Consider the following 21,887-nt stretch of genomic DNA (forward strand, 5'->3'; position numbering starts at 1 on the left):
CTCGCTAGATTTTGTTATGTGTCATCCATGGTTTTTTACTTCCATTTTTATGTATGGATTATAATTTTGACTTTATTTCCGCACCACCCTTGAGGTAAAAGTCACGGCGCTTTTTTTTTTATAGAGGTTTCCCCAATAGGCCTAAATCCTGTAGGGGGTTGGTGACCTTCCATAGCGTACACACAAATACGTGTTGCGTGAGTGCTGCCACCCCAGAGCTGTTTGATATATTTATTTTAATTATGAAAGGATCGCCTCTTCCCACTTTTATCCCTTCAAATTTTCTTGCAATTATACTTGCTAAATTAATTAGCAATGTTAGAAGTGTTGGGGAAGTAAATAATAATTAGAATATTTTTAGAGCAACACTGCCAAATTTTTATGCCACGTTTCTCTATTATCGTATAATATAGTATGCAGAATAGTTTTATTCTTCCTTGATACATGTCAGCACTTTCATTACAGTTATATTAGTATGAGTTATGTTTATGTATCATTCCTACTACACAAACCACAGGCGTTATACATCGTAGGGTTAGGAAACATGGCAATAGTGTAGGGAGGGGGTGACTCCACCCAAACCCTATGTTTAGATTTGTCAGACTATAGTTGGAGAAGAACAAGGGGGATTTAGGAAGGGAAAAGGGTGTGTAGATCAGATATTTGTTCTAAGATGTTTAGTGGAGAAGTATCTAGAGAAGGGAAGGAAAGTGTATGCTGCCTTCATGGACTTGGAGAAAGCTTATGACAGAATAGATAGGCAAGGTATGTGGAAGGTATTGAGAATATATGGAGTGGAGGGGAAATTGTTGAGTGCTGTGAAGAGTATGTACGAGGGAGCTGGGGCTACGGTGCGAGTGGATGGTGAGCTGAGTGAGTTCTTTGATCTCAGTGTGGGACTGAAACAGGGTTGTGTGATGTCTCCATGGCTGTTTAATATATATATGGATGGGGTTGTAAAGGAGGTGCAAGGTAGGGCAGTGGATATGGGGGTGGCCCTAATGAATGAGGGTGAGATTTGGAAGCTTCCGGTGTTGCTGTTTGCTGATGATACAGTATTGTTGAGTGAAGATGAATGGGAGTTGCAAGGTTTGGTGAATGAATTTGGGACAGTGTGTAGGAGGAGGAAGCTGAAAGTTAATGTAAACAAAAGTAAAGTTATGGTGTTTGAGAGGAATGAAGTCACTGAGTGTGCAGTGAGATTGGATGGTGAGGATATGGAGAATGTGAGTGCATTCAAGTGCTTGGGTAGTGTGATGAGTAAGGATGGAACTTTGGGGGATGAAGTGCGTGAAAGGGTACAGCAGGGAAGAAAGGTTGTTGGTACACTGAAAGCAGTGATGAGAAATAGGGAGGTGAGTATGGAAGTTAAGAAGTCACTGCATGATGGTATTGTGATCCCTACCCTGACGTATGGAAGCGAGGCGTGGACCTTGCAAGAGGGGAACAAGTCAAGAGTGAGAGCAGTGGAAATGAGTTACTTGAGAGGAGCATGTGGAGTGACGTGGAGGGACAGGTTGACGAATGAAGAAGTGAAGGAACGTTGTGGGGTAGATGTGGATGTGGTTGAAAAGATTAGGAGAAATACACTGAGGTGGTTTGGACATGTGGAGAGAATGGAGAATGAAAGACTGACTAAGAGGGTGTATGTAGGTGAGGTGGAGGGAGGGAGAGGGAGGGGTAGACCGAGGATGAGGTGGAGGGATGGAGTTGAGAGGTATATGAGGGAGGGGGGGGTGAGTTGGGGGGAGGGTAGTAAAATGGTGGGTGACAGAGTGACTTGGAGGCGTTTTGTCTGCGGCCACCCTTTGCGGGATTAGGGCGTCGTGCTATAGATAGATAGATAGATAGACTCTGCTCTTTAGGTAAAATTACTTGGTTTACCACGCCCACCAAGCGACCGGAGCCTCGTATTTCTGTGTGTGTGTGTGTGTGTGTGTGTGTGTGTGTGTGTGTGTGTGTGTGTGTGTGTGTGTGTGTGTTTCATTACTGCGTGGGATATATTTTGCAGGCTTTCCTCGCTAGAAGAGTTATATCACAGGTGGCAATGCAGGCGTCGTAACATTATCTTCTTAGCGAATTATTTTTCACCTTACGCCTTGGTATTCTCATCTGTGCTGTTTATATTTGTTCTGTAGTTTACCCCACTAATATGCAGTATGATGAAGGAAAAGGTCCAAAATGGAAAATAAGTCGCGGAGGAAGAATTGTTACGGAGTCTTCTGTGCCGCCTTAACATAGAATGATGTAATGTATGTCAGCTTATATCATACATTTCCCACAGTAAATTTCCTTCAGTTTTGTTCTTTAGATATGACTATTATTACTATTGTTATTATTATTATTATTATTATTAATACTACTACTATTATTATTATTATTACTATTATTATTATTATTATTATTGTTATTAATAATAATAATAATATTATTATTATTATTATTATTATTATTATTATGATATTATCCATTATTATTATTATTTTTATTATTTTTAATATTTTCACATTATTATTATTATTATTATTATTATTATTTTTATTCTCAGTACCACCAAACAGCTGGGTACTCTTATCCTAATTTCTCACTTCATTTCATTACTGGCTGTGGGATGTACCTTTCTCTGACGTCCGGTGGTGTGGTGGTTGGAACACACCAGTCGGAGTTACGGCCTTGTGTAGGTTCCATCCCCAAGAGATAATGGGAAGTATTTCGACCACGTATTGTAATTAAGGGACACATACCTTTACCTGTACAACCTTGAAAAAAAATCGCCTCCCTGACAACACTCACTATCTTGCCTTCCATATTTCTCATTCCTCCCCAGCACAACAGAGCGTATCCTTCCTCACCACATTGCTCATTCCTCCCCACAACAACAGACAGAGAGTATCCTTCCCCTTTATATTTCTCATTCCTCCCCAACACAACAGAGAGTATCCCTCCTCCCCATATTTCTCATTCCTCCCCAACACGACGGAGAGTATCCCTCCTCCTCATATATCTCATTCCTCCCCAACACAACAGAGAGTATCCTTCCTCCTCATATATCTCATTCCTCCCCAACACAACAGAGAGTATCCTTCCTCCTCATATTTCTCATCCCTCCCCAACACGACAGAGAGTATCCTTCCTCCTCATATTTCTCATTCCTCCCCAACACGACAGAGAGTATCCTTCCTCCTTAAACTTCTCATTCCTCCCCAATGCGACAGAGAGTATCCTTCCTCCCTACACTCCCTTGTTGTGTGCTTCAATTGCGATCACATACAAATAGTTCCTGTACCACCTTCCATTGCCCCAGTACGTGGAGTAACGTCGACGAAAATTTGCGCTTGGTTGCGCACTGTATTTCCTTCTGTCTATGACCTCCAATCTTTTATACGCAACTTGTAAAGGCATCCGGATGTGAACAGATTCTCTCTCTCTCTCTCTCTCTCTCTCTCTCTCTCGTCTCCTTAGAGAGAACAATCACGCAGGCTTCTACCATTTTGTTCCTTCTTCCTTGCAGTAAATAATAATAATAATAATAATAATAATAATAATAATAATAATGACTAGAATTCTGACATTGCTAAAACAATATTCACAGAACTCCACATTCCAAATGAAAATACTTTTGTTGTTGTAGATCTAATATTAAGGGACTTTTGGTATGACTCAAACAAATTTTTTACGGATTTTGACCTGTGACCTTCAGATCAAGGTCATGGTAATTCATACTATGCAAATCATGTTCACTCATGACCCACTACATTTCCACCGAGCTTGGCCAAAATCGGCCAAATACTTATCGATTCAGCACTCAGGCAACAGGCGGCCATTTTGATTTTCCTCAGTATCTCTAAAGTATTTGTTGGATCTTAGTATCAGTACCCAGGTGCACTAGTATATGTTGACGACTACATACTGGAACATTTGCAAGCCAATCGATTCAGTAGTTTTTGCTCCGTTGGAGAGCAAAAAATGAAAAAATAACATAGAGGGCGCTATTGCGGCGCTAGTGCTAGGGAAAAAAATGTGCCAAAGAAGCCTGCAGCCAAGATACATCGCTCCTGAGAATCTCAAGTCTCTATTTCGAACGGTCTGGAATGCCAGCCTTCTAGATGCCCTCCACCTCCACCCCCAAAAGTAATATTAATAATAAATGATATCTGCAGTATCAGTGAGAACTCCATAGAATGTGGAGTTCTTAATAATAATAATAATAATAATAATAATAATGATGATGATTGTGATGAAGATGATGATAATGATACGGTGCCCTAGGCTGAGGCCCCTGTACCTTGGGGGAAATAAACTAAGGTAGCGATTACTTTCCCCGTATCTAGTACAGTATTGCTGTTGTATTATTATTATTATTATTATTGTTGTGTGTGTGTGTGTGTGTGTGTGTGTGTGTGTGTGTGTGTCTTTTCTTTCCAACGCGTCTTCGTATATTGTCTCCTCTCTCTTCCCTCGTCATTCTTTCTTTCTTTCTTCTCATTTTTAGCACCTCTGCTTTCATAATGACCTCATTAGCGCAGCTTTCTTTCTCACACGCAATTTTCCCTACCTTTATTTTCCCTTTCTTCAGTTAACACTGACTTCTTAATTTATACCTCCGCCCTCATATCCCCCTCCTCGTCTTCCCTCCTGCCCCTCCCATCTCACTCTCCTTTCCTTTCCAACGTCTTCCTCCTCCTTTCCCCCCCTCCCTTTCTCCTCCTCATCTCCCCATCTCCATCCCGTCTTCTTCCCATCCTCCTGTCCCCCTTTTTCACTCTTCCTCCCTCTCCCCTTTCCCTCCCTCCCCTCTATCTCCTTTCGCCTCCTGCCCCTCCCAATTCCTCCTCCTCTTCCCTCACCTTCCCTCCCTTACACACACACACACACACACACACACACACACACACACACACACACACACACACACACACACACACACACACACACACACACACACACACACACACACACACACACACACACACACACACACACACACACACACGCACACACACGACAGTAAAGACCTAAAGAATAAAATCCAATCAGTCTTCTCCCTGTCGTGTACAAATTTCTTCACAAAAATCCTAAAACAAATCAAATAACCCTACACGTGATGCAAACCAGCCAAGAGAACAGGCCGGACCTCGTAGTCGTTATTAGAGTAAGTAAGTAAGTAAGCAAGCAAGTAAGAAAGTATTTATTGACCACAGTATCCAGTTACTCATACAAGTTTTCAAGCAACAATAAACATTAACATGATATACAGCACATCAGATAGTTGCAAACAATTATGGTCCGCAAAACAAGCGAAGTATTAAAGGGTTGATCAGTGCACCTGTATAGACAAGAGGCCATAGTCGTGTTGTTAATAAAATGATTCAGAAAACTCCAGAATATAGGTAAACATTGAACATGGCATTTGGTGCATATGGAAAAGTATTTGATTCGGTTGGAACCGATGCAGTTTTGAGAGCACTTAGATTACGAGACGTCGAAGAAATTTAGGTTAAAATACTACTGTATATGAGATGATATTTATGATGACAGTACCGCCAACATAAATCTCCGTAAGGATAGCTAGCGCAAAAGAAATGGGTGTTAAATCAGGAGAAATAATTTCACACAAGATTTTACACAGTATTCCTGGACAACATTTCAGTTGTCTGGATTGGAATTAAAACGGAAGTAATGCTGAGGATGAGCAGTTGAACAATATTTGCTGATGACCTAGTTGTGTGTGTGTGTGTGTGTGTGTGAATCAGGGAAACAACCACAAGGAATGGTAGCTGATTGAAAGAGGGAGGGTCTGAATGCAGGCTTGAAAATGATTATGAAGCAGACACAAGTAATGTTCAGCGGATACGTGTAGTCCCTTCCGGTAAAAGCAAGGGATGACCTGTAATAGGTCGTGGAATGTATACTATAAATATAGTGAAAGCAGTTCAAGCTATGTGGAGAGAATGGAGAGTGAGAGCCTGACGAGGAGTGTATGTGAGTCAGGTGGAGGGGAAGAGAGGGAGAGGAAAAGGCCAAGGATGAGATGAAGGGATGGAGTGGAGAGGTATATGAGGGAGGGGGGTGTGAATTGGGAGCAGGGCAGTGAAATGGCGGGGGACAGGGTGACGTGGAGGCGATTTGTTTGTGGCCACCCCGTATAAGGGATTAAGGCGTCCGGCAATAGATAGATAGATAGTTTAAGCAGAGCCAGAACATTACAGTGAAAACAAACGAAGAACACGAATGGGATGGAGGCCTTTTGGTAAACTAAGTAACTGTATTAAGTGTAAGCCATTGCCGTTATGTCAAAAGAGAGTATGTCTTATTTGTTATTACTTATTAATCAGAAACGGGGAGTCTAACCCAGAACTCAGAAGTGCTTAGCATGGAATGAAAAGGATTGTTTGGTGTCACATGGAGAGAGAAAAGAGACCTTCCTGGATAAAAGAAGCAGTTAATAGATATATCCCTCCCTCCCTCCCTCCCTCCCTCCCTCCCTCCATCCATCCCTCCATTCATCCCTCCCTCCATCCATCCATCCCTTTCTTCCCAATCAGTAGCGATGGGTCCTAGGGCTACTGGGGCTATTGTGCCCATTCCTGACATTTAATGGAAGGGTAATCAACCTCATTCACACCTGAGTAGCATAAAGTGATCAGTAACACCAGCCACCCCTCAGATGTAAACCTTTGTAGGCCCCAGCTGCTTGGAGTGCCCTAACCCACTAGACAACCATGCGTTATTTGGATCTATGGTTACCACCTAGCGTAGTAAATAGCTTCTTAGGGTGCACTAAACCATTTGTCATGTCGCTCAGTGTAGAGTCACCTGAAGGCAGCTCGACATCGAATGAGTGGATGGTCAACTCCCCGACCTACCACTGGTCACTGAAATATAAAAAAACTATATGGATATGGACATGTCACGTCCTTTATAGCGCAAATATCGGATGGACGACCAGAGATGGAGTGAGAGGATGAGGCTGACAGAGAACAAGATAGCGTGACGAGATTGAGATACGCAATGATTGAATGGAACAGGATAACAGACTGTCCTGCCGTGGACTGAACCAGGGTGGTGGTGGTGATGATGGACTGAACCAGGGTGATGATAATGATGATGATGATGATGGTCTGCGTGTATAGGTGAAAGAGAGAGGGAGGAGAAAATTAGTGGAGTGAGGAAGGGGAGAGGAAGGGAAGGAGAGTTGGAGGACGGAAGAGAGTGAGGGAAGGATAGTAATGAAAAGAATGTAGAGGGGAGGTAGTGAGGGAAGAACTGCAGGAGGCAAGGAGAGAGAACGAAGAGGGAGGGAGGGAAAACTGGTAGAGGGAGAAGGGGAGGAGGGAGGAAGAAAAAAAAAATGGAATAAGGATGTACGGGAGGGAGATGGTTCAGAGGAGGTGAGAGAGGAGGGTAAGAACGGGGGAGGAAAAATAAAGGAGAATGAAGAAAGAAGAGGGAAAAGTGAAGAGAGAGAGAGAGAGAGAGAGAGAGAGAGGAGGGTAAAAGTGGAGATATGAAGGAAAAAATGGAGAGTGGGAGGAGGGAAACGCTAATGGATGGAGAAAGGAGGAGGGAAAACTGGGTAATGGAAAAAGTAATGAAGGAAGAATGAAAGAAAAGGGAAGAGAGGGAAGGAGGAAAGACACAAGGAAAACTGCAGGAAAATCTGAGTGAAAGGGAAGGAAAAGCGATGGGAAGGAGGTGGGAGGAGAATTGTCTGTTGAGCCGAATCATTCTCAGTGTCGGTCTTCCTCTCCTTCGTCATCAGATGCTGGTCGTGGAAGGGTGGCCAGAATCAGAGTTGACAGCCTCATCTTTCACGAGAGAGAGAGAGAGAGAGAGAGAGAGAGATTAAACAGTTCTGATGGATGGAGAAGGAGGTGCAGGAAAGATAAGAAGATGAGATACCTTGTCTTCTCCACCTAAATTTTTCGTTGGGGAGATGGAGGGAAGGGAGAGGAGGGATGGAGGAGGAGGCGAGATGGAGGAAAGGAAAGCAAGGGGGAAGTAGGAAAAAAAGAGGTTAGATAATATTGGGAATAAAGAGAGACGAGACGAGACGAGACGAGAAGTGGAAGGACAAGTGGGGATTGAGTTGATGAGGACACTTTGCCTTGGTTGAAGCTGACGAATTGAGATCCTTTGACGTACTGTCGAGTGGAAAGGCGTCCTCCACATTGAGGACGAAGTGGAAGGTGGAGGTGGAGGTGGAAGTGGGAAGTGGAAGATGGATAGCGGGACTGGGGAATGAATGATGATGTATGAGAGATGAGGCCTTAAAGAAAATGATGAGGCTGAGAATGAGGTGGTGATGATGATAATGATGATGATGATGATGATGGGATAAAAATTAGGCCTAAAAGAAGATGGGGCAGGAATGAAGGTGGATATGGAGTTATATGTGTATTATGGTGTATATGTGGATTAATGCCTCCTCTCTATCTCTCTCTCTCTCTCTCTAATTCCCTAAAAACCTTAAATCCTGGAATACATTCTACCTTGAACCGAAGTCCATTTTGATGCCTCACGGCTGTGTGTGTGTGTGTGTGTGTGTGTGTGTGTGTGTGTGTGTGTGTGTGTGTGTGTGTGTGTGAGCCTTACCACCACGTCCCGTCTCCCCAGCCTTCGCGTTTTCTTGGCCAAAGTTTGCCCCTGCCTTTAGCAGTGTTGGAAAGGTGGACTTTGTCAACTAATTACGGCGGATGTTTTGCGTGCAGCGGCTGTGGGTTCGGCAGGTGCACAGGATGAGAGGCTATCGATTTGTACTCTGTTGTGGTGATGAGGATTTTGTTGTGGTACTTTAGTTGTATCTCTGCACTTGTTGTTGTTGTTGTTATTGGTTTTGGTGGTGGTGAAGGAAAGGATTTTGTTGTGGTAGGTTATTTGTACCTCTGCCCTTGTCGCTGTTGTTGTTGTTGTTGTTGTTGGTGGTGGTGGTGGTGATGGTGGTTTGTTGCTCTGAAGCACTTCTGTAGAACTCTAATAAATTCTACTAATAAACTTAAGGTTGTTACTTCCCATGGTCAGGACAGTTCTAGTCGTCTGCTCCCATCTGCTGTACAACCATATGATTTAATGCAGGTTATGTTGAGTTGTAGGAGCCAGGAATGATAAGGTGGATGTTCCGTTTCACGAGGTGACGCAGGGTGACTGTATGCTGTTTATCAGTTTGGCAGTTTTACTTTGGCTTTGTTATCAATCACATTCCTGTGACGCACTCACCTAAAGAAAATCGTCTAACGTTAGCTACCTTCTCTCATTACACACACACACACACACACACACACACACACACACACACACACACACACACACACACACACACACAGCCATCCTCTCTCAGCCACCTTCCCTGCTTCTGAATCTTCCCCTCCGTCTCTTTGCCCTTCATACATTCACTAATCCTTCTCTGTTCCTCTCTACTTTCCTCCCTCATCTTTCTCCCTCTCTCTCCCCCTTCATTCCCACTGCGCCACTCTCACTTCCTCCCCCTTTTTTCATCATTCCCTTCCTCTCCCCTTTCCTTGTTCCCTAATCCTCTTCCTCCCCTTTCTCCCTCACTCTCTCTCTCCCTCCTTCCCTCACTTCATCCGACTCTTTCCCCTTCTCTCCTTTCCTTCCCTTACGCTTCTTCCCTATCCCTCCCTTTCGCTCCTTCTCTTTCCCTGCTTTCCCTTTCCCTTCCCCTTCCCTGCTTTCCCTTTCCCTTCCCACCCCCTCTGTGTGTGTGTGTGTGTGTGTGTGTGTGTGTGTGTGTGTGTGTGTGTGTGTGTGTTCAGTTGCTCTCGTGCTTGACTCTGTATATTAATTTCAGTTTACGTAAGAGATTATTATCAAGGGTCGAGCTGCATGAAAGTGGTCTTTCGTTTAAGTGGCTAAACTGTTATGAGGGTGTTTGTTAATGCCGGGGAGAACAAGGGCAGTGTGTGGAGAAGGCAGGTATATATGTTCTTAACGCCAGAAGACTTAGTTGATCTACGGAGAATCTGAGTAGCGTGTGGAAAAGGCCTTTTTAGTGTGTCTCGTTATTATTATTATTTTTTTGTTAAATATTTAAGGAGGTTGTGTTGAGGCTGTTCTTTAGAGAAGAAAAAATATATCGTTGTACGTGTAGTAGAAAGTTACTGATGATTTAAGGGGCGAAAATGGCCTGCCTCATTATTAACCCATAGGTCATCTGTAACTGTAGCTTCATGACGGCTGAGAATTGGGCTCACTTTGGTATAGCAATTTTCTCTCAGAATTAATGCAACCCTCCCGAAGTTTCTTTGAAAGCCTTTCAGAACAGCTTGTGTTTCGGCCTAGATGGGTCAGGAGGGTACGTGCATGGAAGTAAAAAAAAAAAAAAAAAAATCTTGCTACCAACACACGCTATTCCTCAACTTAGGAGGTGGCTTTTTAAACTAGCAGGGTTAAATATAGCCTTGGCTGCCTCTTTAACAACTTAGCAGACAGTTATTGGCGTCCATTAATTACACTGTTGATTAGGAGTTTCATTAAATAGCCAAAATGTCAGCGCTTCTCACACTAGCACATTGAGCCTTCCCCACAACACAAAATTAGAGGATGCTATATTGGACTATCCTATATATATAATGTATAACCAAAGAATAAAACGTCTTGGAATATGCATAATGAACTAAACAAAATTTAATCCTCACAATTACTCGTGGGCCCTCCGGGCCCTCTCGCACTTGCTCCTGCGGAGGGCTCTCGCGCTGCGCGCTTGATTTCTCGTGCTTCTCACATGGCTCGAGTAGACTCGATTTATAAAGTCCTGGTATCGAATGAACTGTTTTCCGAACCAAACTTTGATCGCTCTTAACTCTAATAAAAAAATCATCAGTCGAGATGGGACCAAGTTTTTCGACATCAGCGAATTATTTCATGCCAATTTTGGTGCACCAGGACACCTCCGTACCGAAGAAAGGAGCCCTCACCTCGCTTCGGGAATGGAACCCAAGTTGTCCGCACGCAAGTCCGAGATATTAACCACTCGGCCGCGGCAACCGACCGGGCACCGGGAGCGGCTTTTTTTGGTCAAAATTTGATCGCTCATTAAATATAGCAAAAGTTTTTCAATCGTGATGGGACCAAGTTTTTTTCACATCAGCGAATTTTTTGCGATTTTTGTGCCAATTTTGGTGCGATTTGAATGTGTAGTTTCGGTTGCCCAAAACACACACACACACACACGCACGCACGCACGCACGCACGCACGCACGCACGCACGCACACACACACACACACACACACACACACACACACACACACACACACACACACACACACACACACACACACACACACACACACACACGGCTACTGCTATAGTACATTAGATTTTAAGCGTTCTTAAAAATGTATGATGTATAAAACATTAATTTCTTTGTCTCTCTCTCTCTCTCTCTCTCTCTCTCCAAGATATTGTGTTTGGGAACGGTCATAACATCTCGAGTTTTTGTTCACCAAATTCAGCTCATAAGCCTGGTCTGAGAAAGAGAGAGAGAGAGAGAGAGAGAGAGAGAGAGAGAGAGAGGGAGGATATGCTTACCCCTCTCTCACCTGTACTATGGCTTTGTTGTCATTCTCTGCCTCCTGTAAGCTGGCCAGGATAACTGTAATGAGTAGAGGAATTTGTGGGAGGGGTGTTGGTGTGGAGGTGGAGGAGGTGGATGTGAAGAAGAAGAAAAAAGATGATGATAATGATGGTCATGATGATGGTTTTGGTAATGGTAATGATGGTGATGATGAGATAGTGATAATGATGATAGTTATGATGATGATGATGATTATGATGACGACGATAGAACATATTTGATCAAATATGGTTGTTATCTACACTAATTAAGGTGGGGAGAAGGCTAATTACAAATAACATTACAGGTGTTCCATACAATACCACCGAAAAGTTAGGGTCTTACTCAGATTTAATAAGTGGGCCGTTAAATCACGAACATTAGGCCAAACAGATGCTAATGGAACTAAATAAGGTAAAGACAGTATCAAGGTGTGATAAGCATTACATAAAGCTAAAAAATCACTCTATTCACTTAACCTTGGCCTAAAATTGCCATCCCTCCATATTTTAAGTATAGCAATAGATTAGCACGGGAATATTAAGCTAGTCACGAAGAAATGCTGCTGAAAGAATGTAGAGCCACAGATTTTTATTTTATTTTTTTTCTGCGACTGAGCTACGCGAAATAAGCTGCAAAAAGATGAAGATCTGGGCCAAGTTAAAGTAAAAGAATTATCGTGCTGCCAAACCTCCTGTGTCACCTGCAAGACGACCATACACCCAGGCTGGTAGCTCAGCATGTCATGTGGATTGCGTGGAAGTAGGGGATTTACACCATAGAAATTCCGTGTATAATGTGCCTAATAAATCACTGAGGAAGAGGTGTTACGCAGCCTTCTGTGTCGCTTAGAACACTATCATTTGGCCAGACCGTGACCATGTGAGTTTTTATTGGTACCGGGCTAATAGATGGCCCGGCCTGCACTACAAGTGCAGAAAACTAAACGAACGAACGAGTTTTTATCTTTTTGTATGATCCTGCGGCAGACCATCTCGATGCTACCAACCGGAATATATAAATGCCATGGAAGCCAATATCAGTGTAATATGCGTAATAAATCGCTTAGACACAGGTACTACGAACTCTCCTACTTCACCTAGAATACGAACGTATACCCAGACTGTTAACCTAATGAAGCAGAATATCAAGCTGTAATGTACATAATAATAAACTGCAAAGAAACTGGTACCACGAACTCGGCTGTCACCTGGGTCCATATTCTCGTCGGTTGAGGAAGCTCCATAACACCGTTTCCTACGCAATTTATTTTGTTTATTATACCTAACTACCCTTCCAGTATCTCCATGTTCTGCCTGAATAACGAGCAATAGGATATTATCTTCCCGTATTCAAAAATCTAATATACTATAGCACTAGCCGTGTGTGTGTGTGTGTGTGTGTGTGTGTGTGTTTTGGGCAGCCGAAACTTCACATTCAAATCGCACCAAAATTGGCACAGAAATCGCAAAAAATTCGCTGATGTGAAAAAAACTTGGTTCCATCACGATTGAAAAACATTTACTATATTTAATAAGCGATCACATTTTGACCAAAAAACGCCTCTCCCGGCGCCCGGCATAGGATCTCTGTAGAATTTTTTGTCCCAGAGGTACAACTAAAGTATTTCGGACTTGCGTTCGGACAACTTGGGTTCCATTCCCGAAGCAGCAAATAACACGATTAATTGGTTAGCTGCAAAAAAATCCAAGTGACAACGTTACACTGGAACAGCACATAAACGCTAAAGCCCTCCGCAGGAGCAAGTGCAAGGGGCCCGAAGGGCCCACGAGCACTTGTCTAATACACTATAGCACTAGCCGTGTGTGTGTGTGTGTGTGTGTGTGTGTGTGTGTTTTGGGCAGCCGATACTACACATTCAAATCGCACCAAAATTGGCACAAAAATAGCAAAAATTTCGTTGATATGAAAAAAATTGGTCCCATCACGATTGAAAAACTTTTACTATATTTAATGAGTGATCACATTTTGACCAAAAAACTCCGCTCCAGGCGCCTGGCCTAGGATCTCCATAGATTTATTTGCCCCTAGCTATGACTAAAATATATTATAGCAGCGCGAGACCCCTCCGCAGGAGCAAGTGCGAGGGGCCCGAAGGGCCCACGAGCACTTGTAAATCCCTGAAGAAGAGGTGTTTGGGAGCTTCCTTAACCGGCAAGAATGCCAGCCCAAGGGTTGCATTCTCTCTGGATTATGAGACGTGTCCATCTTATTTTCCTGTGTCACATGAATATTGTTGTGACTGATGTTAATATAAACATGGTCGATATTTACTGGATATAAAGAACATAGAAGGGCGTTAAAAATTTTCAAGGAACTGGTTTGAGGAAGCCAGCCAGGCCCAGAAGCACACGACACCTAAATTACAAACACACACCTGGCAGGTCGTGTGGATGGCGTGCCAGTGGGAGGTGTGAAGGGGTATCAGGGTGAATTACAGTGGATTAGCGTGGTCTTAGCTGATTGCATTACGCTACAGGGGCAATTCTCGGGGTAATGTGCCACGCCGAAACAGCTGAGAGGCCAAATCCCGTGTTAAGAGGCGTAGTATTCTCAGCTTTGCCAGTCTCCACATCTCCACTCGTATACTTAATTTTAGGGGCGGATTATATTTGCAGTAAATTTGGGTGGCTAACTATTGATATTGCCGTTGTAGGTTTTGCTGTTATTATGACAATTTTAGTTTCCATTCATATATTTCACGATTATATTTCCTGTAGTCGATATTAGCTTTGGTAATGACAGTAAAGCAGGTATTTTGGGTTTTGCTCCTCGTTTGAGCCTTATGTTACCCTTTGACTATATTTTACGGCTCTTCATTGTCCTTTTGTTACGTAGCTGTCGATTTTATTTTTTATTTTATCATTATTATTATTATTATTATTATTAATATTATTTGCATCGATGGCAGCAAGATTTTTAGAGATAAATTTGTTGATATGGCGGCTTGTTACGCTGCTATTAATTTTAGAATACTATTTTATTCCCTGTTATGAGAATTCTTGCTGTCCTAGTAACCATGGTAACGCCGAGAATTATTTAGGGATTGTGGGTTTTGCTATTTATATGTATCATTTGTGTGTATCACTCTTAATTTTAGGATGCGATTATATTTAACAATTATATTTTAAGGTTTTCTTGATTACCTTGCTGTTACCTAAATGTCGGTGTTGCCTTTCATTATCAGGGCAACATTTCTCTCTCTCTCTCTCTCTCTCTCTCTCTCTCACACACACACACACACACACACACACACACACACACACACACACACACACACACACACACACACACACACACACACACACACACACACACACACACACACACAAAATGACAGGAAATATATATAATTGCCCCTAAAATATTACCTGTGAGGGTAACTGCTCCTCCTTCCTGCAAATTTCGAAATGGAAAATGAAGTGAACTCGGTCAGGTGTGAAATACGAACATGAAGGTGTGAAGGCTGAGGTGACAAAAATGTGAAAATTAGGAAGGATGTACCACTCAGGTTTGGAGAGAGAGAGAGAGAGAGAGAGAGAGAGTAAAAGTGGAGGTGTGAAAATAGTGTGGCTGTGTTGTGGTAAAAAAACACTGGCCTCTGTATTTTCTGTGGTACATCTGTGCATTGTACGTGAAAGAAAAATATGAAGAAACACTTTTAGATTATTTTTTTCCTCAGTGCAGTTTGGTATTGATTATACTCGTCTCCGCCCCGGAGGGACTGGGAGACGGGTATTGTTTTCATTTGGTTTGTTTGTGTTTTTGTTTGTTTGTTTGTTTGTCTCTCTGTCTGTCTGTTGAGAACTTCACGCGAAAGCTAATGATGCGATTTTGATTAAACTTGCAGAGGTGATGGGCTGTGCTCTCATGATCGCCTGATCAAATTTTGGGCCAAATTGGGCCAAGGCCCAGGCTGTAGGCCCTAAAAAAAAAAAAAAAAAAATCATAAATTCATTCAAATTCGTCATATCAACATGAAACCAAAGCCTATAGGTGCATCTTTCGAAAATGCATCCTACAGTATAACATGCCTCATTACATCAGGGGGGCCACCCCCTAGTTAGCGGTAAGAAGGTCAGTGTCAGGTGAATCGGGCCTGAAAGTTCAAATGGGCACAAAATCGTCAATATTCACCCGATTTACTCCAAATTTGATGTGTAACATCTTTGAGTAGATATCCTGATGTGTTCATACGTCAGCGCTAAAATGACAGCCGTGGATGGGTTTGCTGTGCCTTGGCACCGCTTCCTGTATTTTAAATGGTAATATTGGCGAAAAAGTTAAACTTCTTCTGGTCAGCGACAGTCTTAATAATATATTCTAGCTAACGACTAGAGATTAACTCTCTCTCTCTCTCTCTCTCTCTCTCTCTCACACACACACACACACACACACACACACACACACACACACACACACACACACACACACACACACACACACACACACACACACACACACAACGCTCCTAGTGGCTTGCTTTGGTGAACTATAAAAATTCCTCTGCAGTAAACCTTGTGTCGTCTCGCCCAGACCTCCTCTCTGCCCCACCGTGACGGAACTGCATGACAAGTTTGGCCAGCTTGTAGAGTGACCTGCTGGTGGTGTCAGGTGGTGGAAATTTGTAGAGGAAAAGCTGGTGGCACGGTGGAAATGGTGGCAGTTTTACTAAGTTAACCAGTTCAGTGCGAGGATATTTTTTGTTTATTATTCGTTCAGGACTGTTCTGTTGTTGGTACTCACGGATGATGATATTTGTTTCCATGAGAGAGAGAGAGAGAGAGAAAATGTGTTCTCGATTTGGAGGGGTTGGATATAGCCCTCCTTTACCACTTTAGCACTATGAGATGGCACCTAAAGTCGAATCACACTACTTTCCATCCTCTCCATTGTCCGCACTCACACATTCGTTTCCCAAGACATCCTTCTTCACCGCTGTAACTCTTTTCATTTTCATGTCACCAGCCTCGCGCCCATAATTATGTTAGTGCGGGTACTAATGCTCCTTCATGCAATTCTAATACAGTTGCAACGTTGGGTAGAGGAAGACTAAAATGTAGCCTGCCATGCTGCTGAAAGATATAAAAGTCTGTTGTTTTTTTTTTTTTTTTTTTTTTTTTTTAATCCGAGGAAGAAGGAACCAAAGGCCATGAGCCCGCAATATCAGTTCCCTCCAAGAGAAAAAACAAAATACAATAGAGAGCCAAATTCAAGATCCGATCATTCTGAGATGCCTGGACACACTGCGTTTGAAAGACTAGAGATCATAGGCAGCAGGAAATACAGACAGAGGGAGACAGTTCCAGAGTTGACCTGTTGCATAAATGAAAGACTGGGAGTAACGGTTAACTCTTGCATTAGAGAGTTGGACAGAAAAGGAGTGAGAGTTTGCTGCCAGACGGGTGCTACGCGCCCGTCGTAGAGGAGGAGGAATGCAAGCAGACAGTTCAGATGAGCAGTGACCATTAAAGTAGCGATAGAAAAGAGATAAAGATGCAACAGTGCGGCGAAGAGACAGAGGTTGAAGGGAGTCAGTAAGAGGAGGAGAGTTAATGAGACGAAAATCCTTTGACTCCACCCTATTGAGAAGAGCTGTATGTGGGGAGCCTCCCCACACATGAGAGTTGTACTCCACACAGGGGCGGATAAAACTCCTGTATAGAGTCAGCAATTGTGCAGGGGTAAAGAAAGAGCGGAGTCGGTTTAGCACACCCAATCTCTTGGAAGCAGATTTTACAAGAGATGTAATATGATCTTTCCAAGATAAGTCCCGAGTAAATGAAACCCCAAGCATGTTCAAGGGTGATGCAGGACTAAGCTGAATATTATTAAACATTAGGGGGTATACCTGTGGAAGATTTTGTCGGGTTGATAGGTGTAAGAACTGAGTCTTAGATGCAGTAAAAACAACCATATTATTTTTACCCCAGTCAGAGATACGAGCCAAGTCAGACATTAGGTGTGCCATAGCCTCATCCCTTGTTTGTTGAAGTAACTGTTGAGATGGGCGTTGCGGGAACCGAATGGAAAGGTGAAGGGTGGAGTCATCAGGGTATGAGTGGATAGGGTTAGATGTACAGCTTAGAAGATCATTGATGAATAAAAGGAAGAGAGTTGGTGATAGGACAGAGCCCTGAGGAACACCACTGTTGATAGATCTAGGAGAAGAACGATGGCCATCTACAACAGCGGCTATAGAACGACCAGAAAGGAAGCTAGCGATGAAGGCACAGATAGAAGGATAGAAACCGTAGGAGGGCAGTTTGGAAATTAAAGATTTATGCCACACTCGATCGAAAGCCTTTGAGATGTCAAGTGCAATGGCAAAGCTTTCGCCAAAGTCCCGAAAGGAGGATGACCAGGAGTCTGAGAGGTAGGTGAGAAGATCGCCAGTGGAGCGTCCCTGACGGAACCCGTACTGGCGATCAGAAAGAAGGTTGTGATAGGAAAGATGCCTTAAAATTTTTCTATTGAGAATTGACTCGAAAACTTTTGAAATACAGGACGTTAAAGGAATTGGACGATAGTTGGAGGGTTGGGAGTGGTCACCCTTCTTTGGGACTGGCTGAATGAGAGCAAACTTCCAGCAAGAAGGAAAGATACAAGTTGACAGACAAAGGTGAAAGAGTTTGCCTAGGCAGGGTGTAAGCACAGAAACACAGTTCTTGAGAACAACAGGAGGGACTCCATCAGGCCCATATGCCTTGTTAGTACTGAGGCCAGTGATGGCAGGAAATACATTAGCTGAAGAAATTTTAATGACAGCCATGAGGAAGTCAGAGGGGGGAAGTGATGGAGGAACAGCACCGGCATCATCTAAGGTGGAATTGGAGGAGAAAGTCTGTGAGAAGAAATCTGCTTTATCAGTAGAAGAAATAGCTACAGAACCATCAGAGTAGAAAAGAGGAGGGAAGGATGATGAGGTAAAGTTATTAGAAAGGTTTTTGTCAAGGTGCCAGAAGGAGCGGAAAGAATTCGAGTTGGAGAGTTGAGAGCATTTAGTATGGATGAAATTATTTTTAGCAGAGCGAAGAACAGACTTAGCACGATTCCGTGCAGAAACATAAAGATGATGTGATTCAGGGGTGGTTTGGCTCCGGTACCTTTTGTAGGCCCTCTCCTTGTTGCGGACAGCATTAGAACAAGCGTGATTAAACCAAGGCTTTCTTGCTTTAGTCAAAAGATATGAGAAAGGAATGTATGCTGCCATGCCCGAGAGAATAACCTCCGTAATGCGCAAGGCACACTCAGATGGCTTACGGCCATGGAAGCAATAATCATTCCAGGGAAAAGCAAAGAAGTACTGCCTGAGGGCCTCCCAGTCCGCGGCTCCAAAATGCCACAGACGACGTTTCCCTGGAGGGTCCACAGGCCGTACCGGAGTGATAGGACAGGTTAAGGTGATAAGGTTGTGATCAGAGGACCCCAACGGAGAGAAAGGATTAACAGAGTAAGCAGAAGGATTAGTTGTGAGGAAGAGGTCAAGTATGTTGGAGCTCTCTCCAAGGCGGTCAGGGATACGGGTAGGGTGCTGTACAAGCTGCTCTAGGTCATTAGGGATAGAAAAGATGTAGGCTTGTTCACCAGGTGGATCAGTGAAAGGAGAGGAGAGCCAAAGGTGGTGGTGAACATTGAAATCTCCTAGAATGGAGATTTCAGAGAAAGGAGAAATGGATAGAATGAGTTCCATCGTAGAAGTAAGATAGTCAAAGAATTTTTGATAGTAGAATTAGGGGATAAGTAAACAGCACATATATATTTAGTTGAAGAATGACAGGAAAGCCGAAGCCAGAGTGTAGAGAATTCAGAAGAATCGAGTTCAGGAACACGAGAGCAAGATAAGTCGTTGCATATATATATATACACAACAGCCACCTTTGGCTTTGAAATGAGTATAGAGAAAGTAGGAGGATACAGAAAAGGGTTTGAGACAGCTGAGTCTCAGTTAGAAAAAGAAGGTGAGGTTTAGAGGAGGAGAGGTGGTGCTCAACAGAGCGAAAGTTAGAGGAAAGGCCGCGAATGTTGCAGAAATGAAGAAGAAGAGAGTCAGACAGTGGTTCCAGGCACCTCGAGTCGTCACCGGGAGAGGGGTGGATGGTGGGGGCATTTATGGTCCCCCCCCCCCCCTGGGGACTCCGAGGCTTGGTGATGAGATGCCATTTTTTGAATTTTGGAAAAAGAAGTGTAGTGTGTACTGTGCATGAAGTTTGGTGTAGATAATTAGAGAAATTTGTTCTGGAGAGCATGCTGGCCTACTCTCTGTGTAACTGAGACACTGATTAAATGTATTAAGGCATTTTCAATTGGTCGTTGTTATAATTTCACTTTTCAACATTTAGGCTGTTCAAAAAAGTCAGAAATATGCTAATTCCATGTCAGTTTGCCATGCTTTATGTTTATTAAATTCAAGGAGGTGTATAAAAATATTTTTGTCCAGTGTCATGCAAAAGTGTGTGTGTGTGTGTGTGTGTGTGTGTGTGTGTGTGTGTGTGTGTGTGTGTGTGTGTGTGTGTGTGTGGGTGGGTGGGTGGGAGGGTGGGGGTGTGTGTGGTGTGTAGTGTAATGTACTGTAGCATTCCGTAGCGTAGTGTAGTGTAGTGAAGTGTAGCATTGTTTAGTGCAGTGTAGTGTAATGTGATGTAGTGTAGTGAAGTGTAGCATTGTGTTGTGCAGTGTAATGTTGTGTAGTGTGGTGTAGCGCAGCGTAGTGCGATGTAATGTGGTGTGTAGTGTAGTGCAGCATAGTGTAGTGCAGTAAAGTGCAGTGCAGTACAGTGTGGTGTATTGTAGTGTAATGTATTGAAGTGTAGCATAGTGTAGTGAAAAGTGTTGTGTACTGTGGCGTAATGTAGTGTTCCGTGGTGTAGTGTAGTGTAGTGAAGGTATCGTAGTGAGAGGTAGTCTCCCATATTTCCCCCCAGTAAAATAACCATGGGTAAAATCCCACAAATAATCCCCTCCTCTTTATAGTATTCTCAAATCCTGCGTACGGTATATTGTGTTTGACTTCTTTGTATATTATTTTCAACGCCTTCTGTGCTACTTTCAACGTCTTCTGTGTTATTTAGAGCGCCTCTGCATAGTATATTCAGCGCCTTCGTTCATTACTTTCAACGATTCATATACTGTTGTCAACGCCCTGGTATAATAGTTTCAACGTCTTAGTATATTATTTTAGGCTCTTTCTTATATTACTTTCAGAAATTCGTCTTCATCTTTCCGACCCCAGCGTATATCTTCAAACGACATTAAGCTGCAGCTCATAATCGACATTGCATTAATTCCCCTCCTTTTATCCTGCAGTTAGGGACCTTGATTTTCATTAGACTGCTGTGAGTCGTCTTCCAGGGGACGGTATGATTTTAGAAGGAAAAAATGATCGTTTCTTTATTTTCCTTTCAATTTCTCTTTCGCTTCAACCACCCACCAACAGCACTGGACCTGTCTCCCCTTCCACATGCTCAGTCGATATACATGTATGATGCTAAGAACTGTGTCCTCCTCCTCCTCCTCCTCAAAATATCAGCCCATCCTCTCTTCCCCAGGCCCAGTCAGCACTGATCTACGACGCGGTGATGGTGGTTGCTGAGGCGCTGACCAGACTAAAGCACAAGAAAGTGGACATGTTTGGTGAGTCTCCTGGGCTGGGGACGCCGCGGATCATCAGCTGCCACAGTAATGACGCTGATCACAGCGTCTGGGAGCACGGCGAGAAGATCACCAGGCACTTGAGGAAGGTGAGTCCAGGAGTAGGTGTCAGGGTGAGGTATTAGGGTGCCAGGGTGGGGTATTAGAATGCCAGGGTGAAGTATGAGGGTGTCAGGGTGGAGTATTATGGTGCCAGGGTGGGGTATTAGGGTGCCAGGGTTGGGTATTAGGGTGTCAGGGTGCGGTATTAAGGTGTCAGGGTGGAGTATTAGGGTGCCAGGGTGGAGTATTAGGGTGCCAGGGTGGAGTATTAGGGTGTGAGGGTAGAGTATTGGGGGTGTCAGGGCGGAGTATTAGGGTATCAGGGTGGAGTATTAAGGTGTGAGGGTAGAGTATTGGGGGTGTCAGGGTGGAGTATTAGGGTGTCAGGGTGGGGTATTAAGGTGTGAGGGTAGAGTATTGGGGGTGTCAGGGTGGAATATTAGGTGTCAGGGTAGAGTATTATTGTGCCAGGGTGGAGTATTTGGGTGCTAGGGTGTGGTATTATTGAGCCAGGGTGAAGTATTAGGTGCCAGGATTGGGTATTAGGTTGGAGTAATAAGGTGTCAGGATGGGGTATTGGAGTGCCAGGGTGGAGTATTA

The 21,887-nt window shown here is 43.5% G+C and overlaps 1 pseudogene; it reads left to right on the forward strand.

Moving 5' to 3' along the window:
- Window positions 1-21,887, forward strand: part of LOC145394155 (glutamate receptor 1-like) — an 804,310-nt pseudogene that overhangs the window by 687,906 nt on the left and 94,517 nt on the right.

This window comes from Coenobita brevimanus, chromosome 1 (genome assembly GCF_032717465.1).
Source record: "Coenobita brevimanus isolate Jiangsu-jjx chromosome 1, ASM3271746v2, whole genome shotgun sequence".
In the NCBI taxonomy this organism is placed as follows: domain Eukaryota; kingdom Metazoa; phylum Arthropoda; class Malacostraca; order Decapoda; family Coenobitidae; genus Coenobita; species Coenobita brevimanus.